The sequence below is a fragment of the Bos taurus genome, chromosome 2, assembly GCF_002263795.3.
Source record: "Bos taurus isolate L1 Dominette 01449 registration number 42190680 breed Hereford chromosome 2, ARS-UCD2.0, whole genome shotgun sequence".
Lineage (NCBI taxonomy): Eukaryota > Metazoa > Chordata > Mammalia > Artiodactyla > Bovidae > Bos > Bos taurus.
This window is the reverse complement of record NC_037329.1, coordinates 94,628,347-94,645,191: the sequence shown is the minus strand read 5'-3', so window position 1 is coordinate 94,645,191 and position 16,845 is coordinate 94,628,347. Positions and strand designations below refer to the sequence as shown.

The 16,845-nt window shown below is 40.1% G+C and overlaps 2 long non-coding RNA genes across 2 annotated transcripts in view; one reads left to right on the top strand and one right to left on the bottom strand.

The window, feature by feature from the left end:
- LOC112442953 (uncharacterized) overlaps positions 1-5,063 on the bottom strand; it is a 44,049-nt gene extending 38,986 nt beyond the window's left edge. The window contains exons 1-2 of the long non-coding RNA XR_003031181.2: positions 4,686-5,063; positions 4,387-4,466 (exon numbers count right to left, since the gene is read on the bottom strand). This is a non-coding gene — a long non-coding RNA (uncharacterized lncRNA). The remainder of the gene's footprint in view (positions 1-4,386; positions 4,467-4,685) is intronic.
- A 111-nt stretch (positions 5,064-5,174) lies between these two features.
- The window catches only part of LOC132343216 (uncharacterized), a 38,005-nt gene continuing 26,334 nt past the window's right edge, over positions 5,175-16,845 (top strand). The window contains exon 1 of the long non-coding RNA XR_009491931.1: positions 5,175-5,624. This is a non-coding gene — a long non-coding RNA (uncharacterized lncRNA). The remainder of the gene's footprint in view (positions 5,625-16,845) is intronic.

Sequence of the window (16,845 nt, the reverse complement as noted above, 5' to 3'; positions counted from 1 at the left end):
CAAGATAGGAAAGACAGATTCAGAATCCTCTCATTTAAATTGAAAATGAGATGTTCAGCTGAGGACAAGGCAGGAAAATTCATGCAAAGACAACATTGGAGTTATGATAGCTCTAACGTGCTACCATAATGACACACTTTTAACCCATGATTAATTTAACTCATTCACATGAGTCAACCTGCCAGTTATGTCAAAATAAGTCGCCCAAACAATAAATTCTGAAAACAGTTCCAGCAGATGTAAGAACAAGTGAGAAATGGGGTGGACAGAACGGGGAGGGTAGGGAGATTAGTCAGAGAAAATGGGGCTTGCGTGTAAGGCAGAATTCTACTCACCTGCCAATTCACTGGCTTTACTTCAGCCCAGTGAACTCTTCTATTCAAAGTACCTCATAAAGAAATAAGTAGTCTAACTTCCTGGAAGACATTGGTTGTTCAGATTTGGGACTAATTATCATAAAACCAAAACTAGCAATCACCTACTAGATAGTGTGATTTGAGAGACAAGTCCATTTGCCCCTAAATTTTTGCACTTCTGGCTTGACATAGGACCTGAAATCCTCACTATTATAACCTTCCATTAAATGAGATATTCTCTGGAAGGTCCCTGGGAAAATGTAAGTATTTGTACTTAATGTCTGGTGCATGCTTAGTTGCTCATCTCTGACTCTTTGTGACCCTTTGGGCTGTAGCCCACCAGGTCAACGGAGAAGGCACTGGCACCCCACTCCAGTACTCTTGCCTGGAAAATCCCATGGATGGAGGAGTCTAGTAGGCTGCGGTCCATGGGGTCTCTAGGAGTCGGACATGACTGAGCGACTTCACTTTCCCTTTTCCCTTTCGTGCATTGGAGAAGGAAATGGCAACCCACTCCAGTGTTCTTGCCTGGAGAATCCCAGGGATGGAGGAGCCTGGAGGGCTGCCGTCAGTGGGATCGCACAGAGTCGGACATGACTGAAGCGACTTAGCAGCAGCAGCCACCAGGTCAAGCTCCTATGTCCATGGGATTTTTCAGGCAAGAATCCTGGAGTGGGTTGCCATTTTCTTCTCCAGGGAATCTTCCTGACCCAGGGATTGAACTAACATCTCCTGTGTCTCCTGCATTGGAGGCAGATTCTTTGCCTGTTGAGTCATTCTTTACAGGAAGCCCCTGTGTCTGGTACCTACTGCCAAGCCATCTTGTTACCTTCCTGCCTAGATAACTTTTATCAGTCATGACTAGAGTTTTCCAAAATTGCCTGGGCTAATTCTGTGACTAGGCCTGTGGATTCTGACAAATGACTAAGCCAAGAGAATATATGTATTGTTATATATATGGATCTTTAAGAGATACTGACATATACTGTAAATACTGCATATACTAATATTCCTCTCACCATCAGGATTTAACTTCATTGTAAGTCAAGGAAGATCTCTACTTGAAATTTGCTGAGAATAAACTTCCAGTGTTCTCACTACATACAATGAGAACTATGAGAAATGATGGAATTGTCAATTAGCTTGATTATGGTAATCATTTCACAATGTATATATGTTTTAAAACATTGTGCTATATGTACATTTTTATATGCCAATTATATTTCAATAAATCTAGGGGATTTATTGAAATATAAACTGATTGGAATAGACATTTCTCCAAAGAGAAATAACTAATAAGCACTTAAAAAATGCTCTACATCACAAATCATATAGAAATCATGTAGGGAAAAGTAAATCAAATTGAGATCCCACTATACACCCATTAGGATGGTTTTTTTTTTAATAATAAGTTTTAGTGATAATAAGGAAAAATTAGCCCTTTTCTGGCTAAAATGATGAGATTGCCCCATTTTCAAGCAGCATGATTAACAATAGCAAAAGTTGGAAGCAATCCAAGTATCCATCTACGATGCTGTATATAGATTCAATAGAATATTACTTAGCCTTTAAAAGAAGGAAAATTCTGACACATGCTATAAGAGGGATAAACCTTGAAGACACTAAGCCCGTCACAAAAGGATACTGTATGATTCCAGTGGTATGAGGTTCCTAGAACAGTCAAATCCACCGAGACAGAAAATAGAACTGTGGTTGCTAGGGGGCTGGGGATAGAAGAGAACTGGAAGTTATTGTTTAATGGGTCTCATGTTTCAGTTGGAGAAGTTGAATATTTTCTGCAGATGGATTGTGGTGGTACCTCCACAACCATGAGAATCTACTTAATGCTCCTGAACTGTACACTTAAAATTGGTTCAAGTGGTAAATTTTATGTTATATATGTTTTACCACAAAAAAAAAAAAAAGTCAGCTACAGCAAAACACAACCCACAACTGAAGGTGTACGCTCATGCAGAACCTTCCCAAAGCAAAGCAGGGCACTGGCCTAGTGCCCAGTTAACTGTAAATTTTGAATTACTTTCAGAGCTTGGCCAAAATACAAGCTATATATAGGACCACATCAAGATTCTAATGCATTATGTCTGGGATGCAGTCTGAGCATTTTTTAATATTCCCCTGGTGGTTCTAATATGTAGCTGTGTTTAAAGGCTGCCATTCTACAATTTCACTATAGCAGATTTACAGGCAAGAAAACATTTATCTATCTTTTTTGTTCATGATTAACTCAACTCTAAATGGACTGATTTTATATAATGAAACATGGTGATCTTTTTTTTTACATTATGCTATTTCTGCTTTATTGACTATGCCAAAGCCTTTGACTGTGTGGATCACAATAAACTGTGGGAAATTCTGAAAGAGATGGGAATACCAGACCACCTGACCTGCCTCTTGAGAAATCTGTATGCAGGTCAGGAAGCAACAGTTAGAACTGGACATGGAACAACAGACTGGTTCCAAATAGGAAAGGGAGTACGTCAAAGCTGTATATTATCATCCTGCTTATTTAACTAATATGCAGAGTACATCATGAGAAACGATGGACTGGAAGAAACACAAGCTGGAATCAAGATTGCTGGGAGAAATATCAATAACCTCAGATATGCAGATGACACCACCCTTATTGGAGAAGGCAATGGCACCCCACTCCAGCACTCCTGCCTGGAAAATCCCATGGACAGAGGAGCCTGGTGGGCTGCAGTGCATGGGGTCACTAGGAGTCGGACACGACTGAGCGACTTCACTTTCACTTTTCACTTTCATACATTGGAGAAGGAAATGGCAACCCACTCCAGTGTTCTTGCCTGGAGAATCCCAGGGATGGGGGAGCCTGGTGGGCTGCCATCTATGGGGTCACACAGAGTCGGACATGACTGAAGCGACTTAGCAGCAACAGCAGCCACCCTTATGGCAGAAAGTGAAGAGGAACTAAAAAGCTTCTTGATGAAAGTGAAAGTGGAGAGTCAAAAAGTTGGCTTAAAGCTCAACATTCAGAAAATGAAGATCACGGCATCCGGTCCCATCACTTCATGGGAAATAGATGGGGAAACAGTGGAAACAGTGGCAGACTTTATTTTGGGGGGCTCCAAAACCACTGCAGATGGTGACTGCAGCCATGAAATTAAAAGACGCTTACTCCTTGGAAGGAAAGTTATGTCCAGCCTAGATAGCATATTCAAAAGCAGAGACATTACTTTGCCAACAAAGGTCTGTCTAGTCAAGGCTATGGTTTTTCCTGTGGTCATGTATGGATGTGAGAGTTGGACTGTGAAGAAGGCTGAGTGCCGAAGAATTGATGCTTTTGAACTGTGGTGTTGGAGAAGACTCTTGAGAGTCCCTTGGCCTGCAAGGAGATCCAACCAGTCCATTCTGAAGGAGATCAGCCCTGGGATTTCTATGGAAGGAATGATGCTAAAGCTGAAACACCAGTACTTTGGCCACCTCATGCGAAGAGTTGACTCATTGGAAAAGACTCTGATGCTGGGAGGGATTGGGGGCAGGAGGAGAAGGGGACGACAGAGGATGAGATGGCTGGATGGCATCACTGACTCGATGGATGTGAGTCTGAGTGAACTCTGGGAGTTGGTGATGGACAGGGAGGCCTGGCATGCTGTGATTCATGGGGTCGCAAAGAGTCGGACACTGAGCGACTGAACTGAACTGAATATTGACATATAGCAAGAAATTGAATAAAGTCTGAAAACTTGACTTAAAGACTTATTACTTAAAAAAAGAATTGATGGAATCTTTTAAAATTAAGTTTTTAGGGACTTCCTTGGTGGTCCAGTGGGTAAGACTTTGCCTTCCAGTGTAAGGGCATGGATTCCATCCTTGGCCAGGGAGCTAAGATCACACATGCCTTGCAACCAAAAAATATGTCCAAAATATAAAACAGAAGCAGTATTGTGACAAATTCAGTAGACTTTAAAAATTTCTCACATCAAAAAAAAAATCTTTAAAGAAAATTAAGTTTTTAGACACATTTCCCCAATTTCTTCTGTTAACTTACTGTTGAAATTTCTTAGATGTCCACAGAATACTTTCTAAGCTGGTAGGAAAATGTCACCTCACATGTTGTTTCGGTAGATGCTGGAATTGTAAAAAAAATTCTGATTATTTGTTCATGAGTATATCACAGTTTATATTTTAAAAGTCAGCTTCCACCTGAAATAATCACTGTCTTTTCACTGAAAGCACAATACAGTAATTGTATCCCATTTGCATCTACAGATTCATTCATTATTAACAACTTTATGATTTTACATATCAATCAGCTTCTTTCTGAAGACAGGAAATTTTTTTTATTACCTCCTAAGTCAACAGTCGAAAGAAACAGGCGATTCTTGATTAAGTGCTGACACATGGTATCATGGAAACATTGAACAGAAACTCAAAGACCTGGTATCTAGAATATGTGCCACTCAATCTAGTGTTTAGAACTAAGTACTCACTGCCCCAGCTGAATGAAAGAAAGTACTCTCAGTCAAAAGGTTATGCTCCTTCCCAGGGTCAGTCTACATACAATGACCCATGGACCCAGACCTCTTGCCTCAACCCACACATCTCTGAAGGCCCATCCCCACTTTAGAGTTTCCTGGCTAAACACATCACAATTCAACCTATCTCTCCCCAGTCCTGCTTTCCTTGCTCCCAAGAGCAAGCTCTAATAAATCATTGGCAACTGAATCATCATCTCAGAGTCTGTTTCCATGGAAACCAGACTTGCATCACCTATTCTATCAACTAGCTCTGTAACCATAGTAAAATCACTTAAGCACACTTACCTCTGTAACTGAAGAATATTTACTGAGCTTGGAACTACTGGAAATTTCCAGTGTCACACTAAACAATGTTCTGCACTGGCAGAGGAGACCTGCCCTTGGGACTCACCTGCTGTGACCAAGCTTATACATTTTCCAGTCTAACCCTTTGCATCCCACCCACTCCCCCCACTTTAAATGGCAAGAAGGGGAAATTCTGTGTCACTACAGGCACTGTCTTTAAGGTCCATCAATTCCAAAGGAGCCTCTGACCTTCCACTTGATAGAAAATGTCCCAGGATAGGGATAGCTTGGGATGATCGTGGTTTACCTGGGTTTACACTAACAGACCCATGTGCCAGAAATGTCAAGTCCCAGGCAAATCTGGTCACCATAACATGGCTCCATATACCCCTCGGTCCTTGGATTTGCACAATTGATCATCATCCTGGTGATTCTGGCTGCCTGACTGTACACAAGACAGAGGGTAAGTAAGTCCCAAATCACATGTCTAGGTCAGTTCTCTTGCTTATCACAACTGTGCTTGTTAGTTATCCAACTGTGTGTCTAATTTTGTCTCCAAATAGACTTTAAGTGCCACATGGGCCCATGTGCCTTGTTCATGGCTGCATCCTTAGTGCTTAGCAGAGCACCTGGCACACAAGCAGTGACTAATAAATATTTGTTGGATAAATGAGTGAAGTGGGATGGAAGGAGATGTGTAACACCTGGGATCTACTCAGAGGGTGGAAGACTAAAAGAGTATAAGTGCAAGTTACTCAGAGTGAAAGTAGATAAATAGGGAGTGGAAGACTAAGTGGGCATTCGAGCTTGCAGCATGCTTCCCCTTTCCTGTATCATATCTCTATATTACTGAACTACTGTCAAACTTATGGCTTACTCCAACACTCAGATTTGACACACATTCATAATTTTCTATCAGATCAAATGCATTGTGCCTGTAATATAGTAAGCCCATTTAAAAAAACATAATAAATAAGTGTTGTCTGAAACAATGAGCTGTATCACTATTTTTAGGGTTACTATTTCAAACAAGTTCCTGACAAGGAGCACTTTATCTAGAAGAAATCCTAGCAGATATTTAGTCAAATCTTCTGATTTCTCTTCTCAAGGCAACTGCATATCACATCTTAGTTCCCTTAAAGTATCATTATCTATAGATTTCTAGTTTTTTCTAACTGGCTACTACTAAAATAAAGCAAGCCCTTTCGTAGCACTTGAAGACACCCTGAAATTCTCCTTTTGTATATCTTCATGACCATAATAAAAACGTTTATAGTATAACTTCTGCCCACATAACTGCTTTTTGATCTTGTTGATGCTTTACCCTGAAACTGACCTGAATTGAAACATATGCTAAAAAAAAAAAAAAAAAAATACAGAAACTTCCTTGTTCTGTGAAATTACTAACCAGTAAATGGTATCCATTTTGAACAACTCACAGAAACAGAATTCATATTGAAAATGACATCTTTTAGATTCTGGTGTAACGATAATTTTGAAACATGAAAATTGATTTTGCCCACATGAGATACCAGAATCGATTTCTGTCCCTGTTCTTTGCTCTTATAAGTGACTTTTATCTTTGGAGGACTTAGAGCTCTATAGAAACTGAACAGCTTCATTTGTCAAGCTGAAAGGTTATTTTATCTCATCAACCTATTTAATACCATATAAATATTTATAAAATTGCATTGATGAGTACACTGCTATAGTTTATAATAAAAATCATATGAGCCAAGTGATATAAATAAATAAGCAAACAAGCCAGATGATAAACAGTTGGTAGATTAAACAAGTCAAAGCTTCTTTGTTTCGCATCTATTTTCACTGCTAATCAAGGCTTCTTAGCTGAGATAATGGGGTGCTTAAAGCTCCTAGCAGCATTGCACTCAGAACTCAAGATGATCTAAGTCAGCTGTTCTCACAGCATGACCCATGGACTGCTGGGGATCAGGGATACTCTTCCAGGAAAGTGAAAGTCACTCAGTCATGTCCAACTCTTCGCAATCCCATGGACTGTAGCCTGCCAGGCTCCTCTGCCCATGAAATTCTCCAGGCCAGAATACTGGGGTAGGTAGCCATTCCTTCTCCAGGGGATCTTTCCAATTCAAGGACTGAACCCAGGTCTCCCACATTTCGGGCAGATTCTTTACCATCTGAGCCACCAGGGAAGCCTACCCTTTCAGGGGATCATAAGATAAAAAATTAATTTTGCAATATTACTAAGACATCATTTGAGGGGCTTGCCTCATCAAGTTAACATTTCTATTGATAGAACAAAACGATAGTGATTGAAAGTGCTGGAACGTAAGTACATAATAAAATAGTGGTGCTGTACCAATGGTTATTATAGTCTTTACCAAAATGTGCTTACTGAGGGGAAGAACAGGTTCATTTAAGAATGCCCTTGATGAATCAGTAAAATTTATTAGTTATAGTCTACCTGGGTGGTTAGGTACATGTCTTTTAAATATTCCATAAAATGAAATGGTAAGTACGCAAAAATCTCCTGAGTATTACACCTGAAACTTATGTAATATTGTAAACCAACCATAACTCAATAAAAAATAGATCAAATAAAATTAAAAAGAACTATTGTGCACTAAACTAAAACTAAAGTCTCCAGGAAGAGAATTTGCACAGTTGATTTGTGAACTAGACTTTTTCCTGTAACCTCATTTTTCTTGAAAAAACAAAAAAGAGCAAGGTATGCTTATTCAGATTTGTATGTTTGGCAGACACTTTATTGAAAATAAACAAAATGAACCTTTAACTTTAAGGAAAACAACTGACAGTATTGTTACCAATGATAAAATGCAAGCTTTTTCACTTGAAAATTAGAATTTTAGAAAACTGTATCCAACACTGTGAACTTAACAGTTTGCCAATACTTTAAGAACTTTCTGATACAATTAGCAGTAATATAAATAATTTTTTGATATTGTATAATATGTGTCAGCATTTAGAAGATCTGCATATCTCAGTGAAATGGCATTTTCCCAAATGATCAATGCATAGTAAGTTACAAAATCATGCAAGGGTTAAAGATTCATTCAAAATGCAAAACAAACCAAGGGACCTTAAAGTAACAAAGTATAAAATGATCACTGGTATGATTTTAGATTTCACATTGCAACTATTCTTTGAGAAACTACCGCTTGTCAAGTTTCAATGTAATTTCAAAGACAAATGTCCACAATTACCTGACAAGACTTTTAATATACTTCTTGTTTATTCCACTTGACATCTATTTAAGGCCATTTTTTTTCATAATTCAACCAAAGCCACAGATTGAGTCCTGAAAGAGATATGTTATTTGGCCATAAAAAGGAATGAAGTACTGATGATTGCAACAATAAGGATGAATCTTGAAAACATGATGCCAAACAAAAGAAGCCAGATCAAAAGAAGCCAGAGGCCACACATTGCAAGATTCCATCTGTATGAAAGGTTCAGAACAAGCAAATCTATTAGATTCATAAAATAGATGAGTGACTGCTAAGGAATGGGGTAAAGGAAATTGGGAAATTGCTGCTAACAAGTATGTGTTTCTTTTGGGGATGGTGAAAATGTTCTAAAATTAGAGAGTGATAAAGGTTGTACAACTTTGTGATTATACTAGAAAATCGCTGAATTATATATTTCTAAAAGGGAAATTTTATGGCATGTGAATTAAATCTCAACTAAAAATTACATTAAAAAAGAAATTATGAACCTGGTGCATTAGTCTCCTAGAGCTTCTGTAACAACCACAGAATTGCAACTTAAAGCATCAGAAATTTATTCTCACAATTCTCGGGGCCCAAAGTCTGAAATCAAGGTGTCAGTAGGGCTGTGGTCCCTCCGGGATTTCTGGGGAGAATTCATCTTTGTCTCTTCTAGTCTTGATGGCTGCTGGTGTTCCTTGGTCATATTACTCCAAACTCTGACTCTCTCTTCATGTCACTTTACCGTATGTGTGTGTGTGATCTTCCTCTTTCCTAATAAGGACACTTGTGAGTTATTATCAATCTACCACACCTGGGTTTATATATAAATAACTGATGTAATATGGCAGCTGTAGATGTGTGCCATATGGATTTGTCAGTCAGCTCAAGCTCAGCTCAAGTTAGCTGACAGCCTCGAACTACAACATCTTCAGGATTTCCCACACTCTGCCTGGCAACCCCAAGCCAATGACCGCACATGGCAGGTATGCAAGGGACTGGTCACCTCCCAACATGGGACCCCTCGGTCCACAGTCCTTATGCCAGAGCCCTCCATTGAGGGTTAGCCCTTTCCTACTTAATTCATCTCCCTCTTTTTACCTGCCTGTTTCTATTTCTGTTTATATCTCACAGTCACTCCCATCACTTTCACTACCAACTTGGACTTGACATCTTTTTCCCAGAGGATTCAAACTCAGTCAGTTGATCCTGAGAGTGGTCCAAAACAGTGGATAGCAAAAGGGACTTTCAGGATTAGGTTACTCACTGCCCAGCTGCCAATGAGGACCCTACGTCCCAGTGGCAGGGATAGTTCCCAGCAAAAGGTGGCGCTATTCACTAAACTTTTACTGGTGGTGACCCAGGAGAGTGTTCTGATGCAGGAGACTTCTCTGGCCAGTGCATTAATTCAGGCATTTGTGGGTGAACCATACACACAAGGACAATGGAACTGGCTGGTTATTATTGTAGGATATAAAGGGGCAATGAGAAACTGAAGCCACTATTTTAAAGCTAAGCAGGTGACACAAAAAACAGCTTCCAAAGAGATGTATCTCCCACAATTAGAGAACAGACACAGCTGTGGAGCCAATTTAGGATAGCCAGTCTTCAAAGACTATTGAATACTCAGCCAAGGCAAGTCTGTTTTACTAAGATCAGGGCTCTGGCTAGAAAATACAGGACTTTAAAATATGGGATAAAAATGAATTCTCCCATAAGACTTTGGCTCTGTAGACTAAGCCTTCACAGACTACCTATCCCTCCCTATGAAGACTTACCATTTCCTCCATGAGGCTCCCTTCTGAGTGAGCACCTCCTCTATGAGAAAGACACTATGGAGATGTCTCCCTTTGCGTGTCAACCAACACCCCATCTCAGAAGCTGTTTCCACCTCCTCAGCTGTCTGATCAATAACTAGGGTGAAATCCCTGGAAACATGTTGGAAATAATAAGGGAAGAAGAGATCATAACCTAAAGGACCAGCAAGGATTAGCTAAGATATACAGGTAGAAGTCAAAGGGCTGGATTTTTGAGTGTGCTTGATCAATTCCCGTACAAGCAAGAGTTTACTGACTTAAGAGACACTGTCTCAGAACACAAGATTTAGCACCCTGGCAAGGACCCAAAGAGATGATAGAAACTCACTGGTAGGGTGACTTTAAACACCTGGAGAAAGCAATGAGCCATCCTAAGTAAATTTAAATGCATGAGTTGCCCTGAAAAGCAGTGGTAAAATTCATTTAAAGCCTCAGGGAATTGAACATGCTGGAATGAATATATGTGTGGGGCCAGAAGACAACCAGAGAATAATATTCCACAGGAGAACCGGGAGGACACACTATTCACAAGGGCCGTCAGAAATGCAGTAGGGAGCACTTAGAACTCATTTACTCACTTAATCTTCACAAAGACCTGCAAAGGTGTGCTATTATCCCTATTTAATATGAGAAATATGAGCCTGAGAAAGATTTAATTACTTGCCTCTAGCTATGTAGGTATACCTAACTGAGCCAGGATTTTAATTAAACCTTCTGACCCTACACAGGAGCCCCCTGACGTATTTCTGATCTCTGAGTGCTGGGGCGCTTACAGAGGTAACAGTGCTCCCTGATTTATAGTCGACTGCTTGCTTGCCTTTGGATTCTGACCTTTCCTAGATTCCTCTGACCCTCTGTTTCTCTTCAATATTGTGACTTAGCTTCTTCTGTCTTGAATCTGAGCCCCATGTCTGTGATTCACTGTTAGATATCTTCTTGGTGGGGTGCATAAAGGTAAAGTTTTTAATGTATGTAAAAAAATTGACTTGGTTGGACTTGCATAATAATGTAGAAATTAAGCCATAAGACCTAAGAAAAAGAAATTAAAAAAAAGGAAATGCAGTAGGAGAGCCAGGCAGAAAGGCTCAGAAACAGCAGTGGCAATAATGGGTCCCTGAAATGGTAAAGACCAGGCACATAACTGCCCAGCAAGAGCAGAAGATTGAAAAGATAGGCCTGAGATCAAGCTTATGCAAGACAAGAAAGCATGTGTGAGCTGCACGGGGAAGTAGTCCAGACTCCGATTTGCCTTCCTTGGTTGCACCAATGTTCCTCCTTTAGCTTACACGTCATGGTGATGTGGAGGGTCCCACATGAACAGCTGAATCACGAGGAGAAAACCTGAGCTAGGTTCATAGATGGATTGGCTCTGAATATTGGTGAAAGCTGAACATAAATGGAAGCTGCATTACATCCCATCCAGGGGTGACTTTGAAAGACAGTGGTGAGAAAAAAAATCTTTACAATGACAGGAGCCTCACCTGGCACACCTGATCACTCACTTGTGTGGAAGGAGAAATGGTCCAAGGTGAGAATACATACAAAATCATAAGCAGTAAAGAATGGCCTGATAGGGACTTCGGTGGTAATCCAATGGCTAAGACTCCAAGCTCCCAGTGCAGGGGGCTTAGGCTCCATCCCTAGTCAGGGAAATAGATCTCACATGCCAAAAATAAGAGTTTGCATGTCACAGTGAAAGTCTGGCACAGCCAAATAAATTAAAAAAAAAAAAAAAAGAATGGCCTGATAGGCTGGTCAAGGGGTTAAGAGGAAAATTCTGAGTGACTGGAGTAAAGAGTTCTGGAGAAGAGGCAAGTGGATGGACAGATGGTGATGGGTACAAAGTGTAAAAACTTTTATGTCAAATGTTAAGGTCCACCAGAAAGCATGGAGGCAATAAACAACAGCATAGATAAAATGGTGACATTAGATAGCTTTCATCATTGATCACTTGAGAACAGGAAAGATGGACATACAAATAGAGTAACCACCATGTCAGGGACAGAGCCTGCCCATGGTCCCAAGAGCAAGAACTTTTACTTACCAAGGCCAATTGAGGTTCTGCTATCTCTGAATGTCTAAACTGCCAACAATAGAGACCAATGTTGAACCCATGATTGGGCACTATTTCTTAATGAAACCAACTATTAACAACCACTTGGTGGCCAGTTGACTACTCTGGACCCGCTATGTCCTCAAAAAGCCAGTGATTCGTTCTCTCAAGAACAGATACTTGTTTCAAGTAAAGGGAATGTCTTTTCTGCCTCCACTTTTCCTGCCAACATCCCTGATCTGAGGGCTTAGAGGGACCAATCTGCAACCATAAAACCACACACAACATAGCATCCAACCTACCTCACAGCAAAGGAAGTACAGTAATGAGCTCATGACCATGGGATTCACTGGTCATAACACACACAGTACCATCCAAACAGCAATGAGTCTGAAACAGCAGTGACATGGCTTATGAAGGTGTAAGCGTAAAGGCAATAGTCCATAACAAACCTTGATGAAGGTGTTCTCAAAAATGTGCATGAAGAGGAAGATTTGCACAGCTCAAGGTAAGGACTGTGGTAACCAAGGAGATACACCTCCTGGCTCTAAGAGGAATTCACTGGTCAGCAACCAGGAGTGCAGTTAACTTATCATCTCTAGCTGCAGAATCTTCAGGATCCACTAAGTATTTGAGCTGAGCCCATGAGTCTCTCAGACAACCCTCAGCCAACCACCGAGCCATTGCCACCCAATGTGGAACTCTTCTATGGGTCACTGGAGCTCCCTTCTGGCTGGCCAAGACTTTATCAGACTGTACAAGTCTGTGACTCTCCCCACCCAACCCTCTTTCTTTTCCCCTTCTCCTTTCATAGCTATCAGACATGTACTACATCTGAAGAACTTTTCTGCCTACTCTTGCTCCCTCCCTATTTTACAGGCATTTTTATTTGACAGGAATGTTTCACAATAAGTCTCTAGTTTCATTTCTAACTCTATTCATGTTTTTTCTTGGAATATATGCAATAATTAAATTTTTCTTATCAATTAAATAATTTACATTTCCTACCTCAATATTACCCTGCCAATGGGCCTCTACTTAACACCCATGCAGTTTAAGCACTTGTTAATGACTCAATCAAGAAGACAATGGCACCCCACTCCAGTACTCTTGCCTGGAAAATCCCACGGATGGAGGAGCCTGGTAGGCTGCAGTCCATGGGGTCGCTAAGAGTCGGGCACCACTGAGCAACTTCACTTTCACTTTTCACTTTCATGCATTGGAGAAGGAAATGGCAGCCCACTCCAGTGTCCTTGCCTGGAGAATCCCAGGGACCGCAGAGCCTGGTGGGTTGCCGTCTATGGGGTCGCACAGAGTCGGACACGACTGAATTGATTTAGCAGCAGCAGCAATGACTTCAATATGTACCTATAAAAAGTCCAGTGAGTGAAAGTCACTCAGTCATGTCTGACTTTTGTGACCCCATGGACTATACAATCCATGGAATTCTCCAGGCCAGAATACTGGAGTGGGTAGCCTTTCCCTTCTCCAGGGGATCTTCCCAACCCAGGGATCGAACCGACGTCTCTCACATTGCAGGCAGATTCTTTACCAGCTGAGCCACAAGGGAAGCCCAGGAATACTGGCGTGGGTAGCCTATCCCTTCTCCAGTGGATCTTCTCAATCCAGGAATTCAACTGGGGTCTCCTGCATTGCAGGCAGATTCTGTACTAACTGAGCTATCAGGGAAGCCCAAAAAGTCCAGAGTTATTAATTTATTTTTTCAACATTTATTGAATGCCTACTCTGTGTTAGATACAGGCATTGAAAATACAGTATTAAAGAAACCAGAAAAAAATTCCTTCTTTTCATGGAACTTATATTCTATGGGGTTAGAGAGACAGTAAAATAGACAGACTGCCAGAAATAAGCCTATCTGTACTATATTGCTCTTTTATCCTCAATAGAATTGCCTTTCACAACATGATAGCACAAAAATTAGCCTCAGCTTTTTATTATGGAACAATTTAAGAAAAAGCCATGTTAAATCTCTGCTGCACTTTTTGGTAGAGCAACTAATTATAAAACCAGTTTGTCTACATTAGGAAAAGCACTTATTAAATATGCACGTAGGCTGTGTTCCAACAGTTGTATTTCTAGGAATTTATCTCAAGAAAATAATCATGAATATTCAAAAGCTTTATCCACAGGAATAGTAGTTGCAGAGTTTTTACATACTTGCAAAAAATAAACTGAAAACCATCTAATATATCTAGAATTATTTAAATAAACATGTGACCATGTATGCAATGGAGTACAGCAAGACCATTAGAAAATGTTGTTCAGGGACTTCCCTGGTGGTCTAGTGGTTAAAACTCCACGCTTCTAATGTAAGGGCACAGGTTCAATCCCTGTCAGGGGACTAAGCTCCTGCATGCTGCCCATCGAGGCCTAAAAAAAAAAAAAGTACCTTATTCAAAACTGTGTCAAGAAAAGATGATTACAATGTATTTAGTGGTGAGAAAACTAGTCAAAAAACAATCCTCCATACACTATTTACAGAATCATCTCATTAAAATGTATCTGGAAAAATATACACCAAAATACCAAAACTGTTATTTCTGGATGATTTTAACTTTATCCATAGCTTCAAGTTTTTCTACAACAAACAAGGAAATTTATTTTTCTCTTATCTTAAATTTCTAAAAGTTTTGCTTTCACTTTTGTTTTTTGTAAAGAAAATTACTCAACATCTCTGACTTGAACATCCATAAGTAAATCTGACAAATGACTTCTAGATAGTTGATATCCTAGAGATAAGTATTTTGATAGCCACAGCTCTTTCCCTCATCGCATTGTAGCTGTAAGAGGTGCAAGTGTCCTGTGGTGCCAAATAACTAGCCTAAAGGAAACTACTACCCAAACACTAGCGTTCCCAGAAGCTTCTGGTCAGAATGCAGAACAGGCACTTAGCTGCTGAGGAAAACAATGCTCCTTCAACATTCATTGATTATTGATTACAATAGATTTAACCTATGTCACAGTCTTCTCCCATATGAGGTTTGCCCTCTCTCCTACCACTCCTAGTTAAGAAAAAACATACATATGAACACACACACGTGCATGCACACACACACACTCACAGGATCCTTCAATGGCAAGTTATTAGAGAGGACTTTGTAACAAAATTCAAGGAAGGAAAAGAACCTCTTATTCATAATAACAAATCAAAAATTGCTCGGAAAGTGACAAGAGATTGCTGCTGCTGCTAAGTCGCTTCAGTCGTGTCCGACTCTGTGTGACCCCATAGACGGCAGCCCATCAGGCTCCCCCGTCCCTGGGACTCTCCAGGCAAGAACACTGGAGTGGGTTGCCATTTCCTTCTCCAATGGATGAAAGTGAAAAGTGAAAGCGAAGTCACTCAGTCGTATCCGACTCCTAGCGACCCCATGGACTACAGCCCACCAGGCTCCTCCATCCGTGGGATTCTAACTCTTCCAGAATCCCAATGCTATGTGTTTGAATTTTAATATATAATTTATATATTGTTATAAACATAACTTTTTTTCAAACAAATTGTAAAGAAAAAAAAAGGACGCTGCCACTTCAAGTGTGGCAATGAATTCACCCCTCTTTATCCTCAGGATCTTCTACTTAAATTTCAAAATTGGAAAAAAAAAAGATTCATACACCACACCAAAGTTTTGAAAATTAAAAGGTAACTGGGAGAAATAAAAAAAGATCTAGATTTAAAAGTATATGGGCTGAGTCCTGCAGAGCAGGCACGGGATGGCCAGGTGAGGGAGAAACATGCCCCCCACCTGGGCTGAGAAGACTCCCACCAAATAAACAACTTTAAACCTAAAAGAACTAGGAAAAAAAAGAACAGATAAAACCCAAAGTTAGTAGAAGGAAAGAAATCATAAATATTGGAGGAGAAATAAATGGAGCCTGAAACAACAAATATTATATGATATCATATATGTGGAATTTAAAAAATAATACAAATATATGTATCAAAGAGAAACAGACTCATATATTTTTTCCAAAAAAGCTTATGGTTACCAAAGTGGAGAGGAAAATGGGGAGGAATAAATTAGGTGTATGGGATTAACAAATACAAACTTCTATATAATAAAATAGGCTGCAGGGATATACCATGTAGCACAGAGAATTATACTCATTAACAACCTATAATGAAATATAATCTGCAAAAATACTGAATCAATATGCTATACATTAACATTTTAATTTTAATTTCACGGCTGCAATCACCATCTGCAGCGATTTTGGAGCCCCCAAAAATAAAGTCAGCCACTGTTTCCACTTTCCCCATCTATTTGCCATGAAATTAAAAGACGCTTACTCCTTGGAAGGAAAGTTATGACCAAACTAGACAGCATATTAAAAAGCAGACACATCACTTTGCCAACAAAGGTCCGTCTAGTCAATGCTATGGTTTTTCCAGTGGTCATGTATGGATGTGAGAGTTGGACTATAAAGAAAGCTGAGCGCCGAAGAATTGATGCTTTTGAACTGTGGTGTTGGAGAAGACTCTTGAGAGTCCCTTGGACTACAAGGAGATCCAACCAGTCCATCCTAAAGGAGATCAGTCCTGGGTGTTCATTGGAAGGACTGATGCTGAAGCTGAAACTCCAATACTTTGGC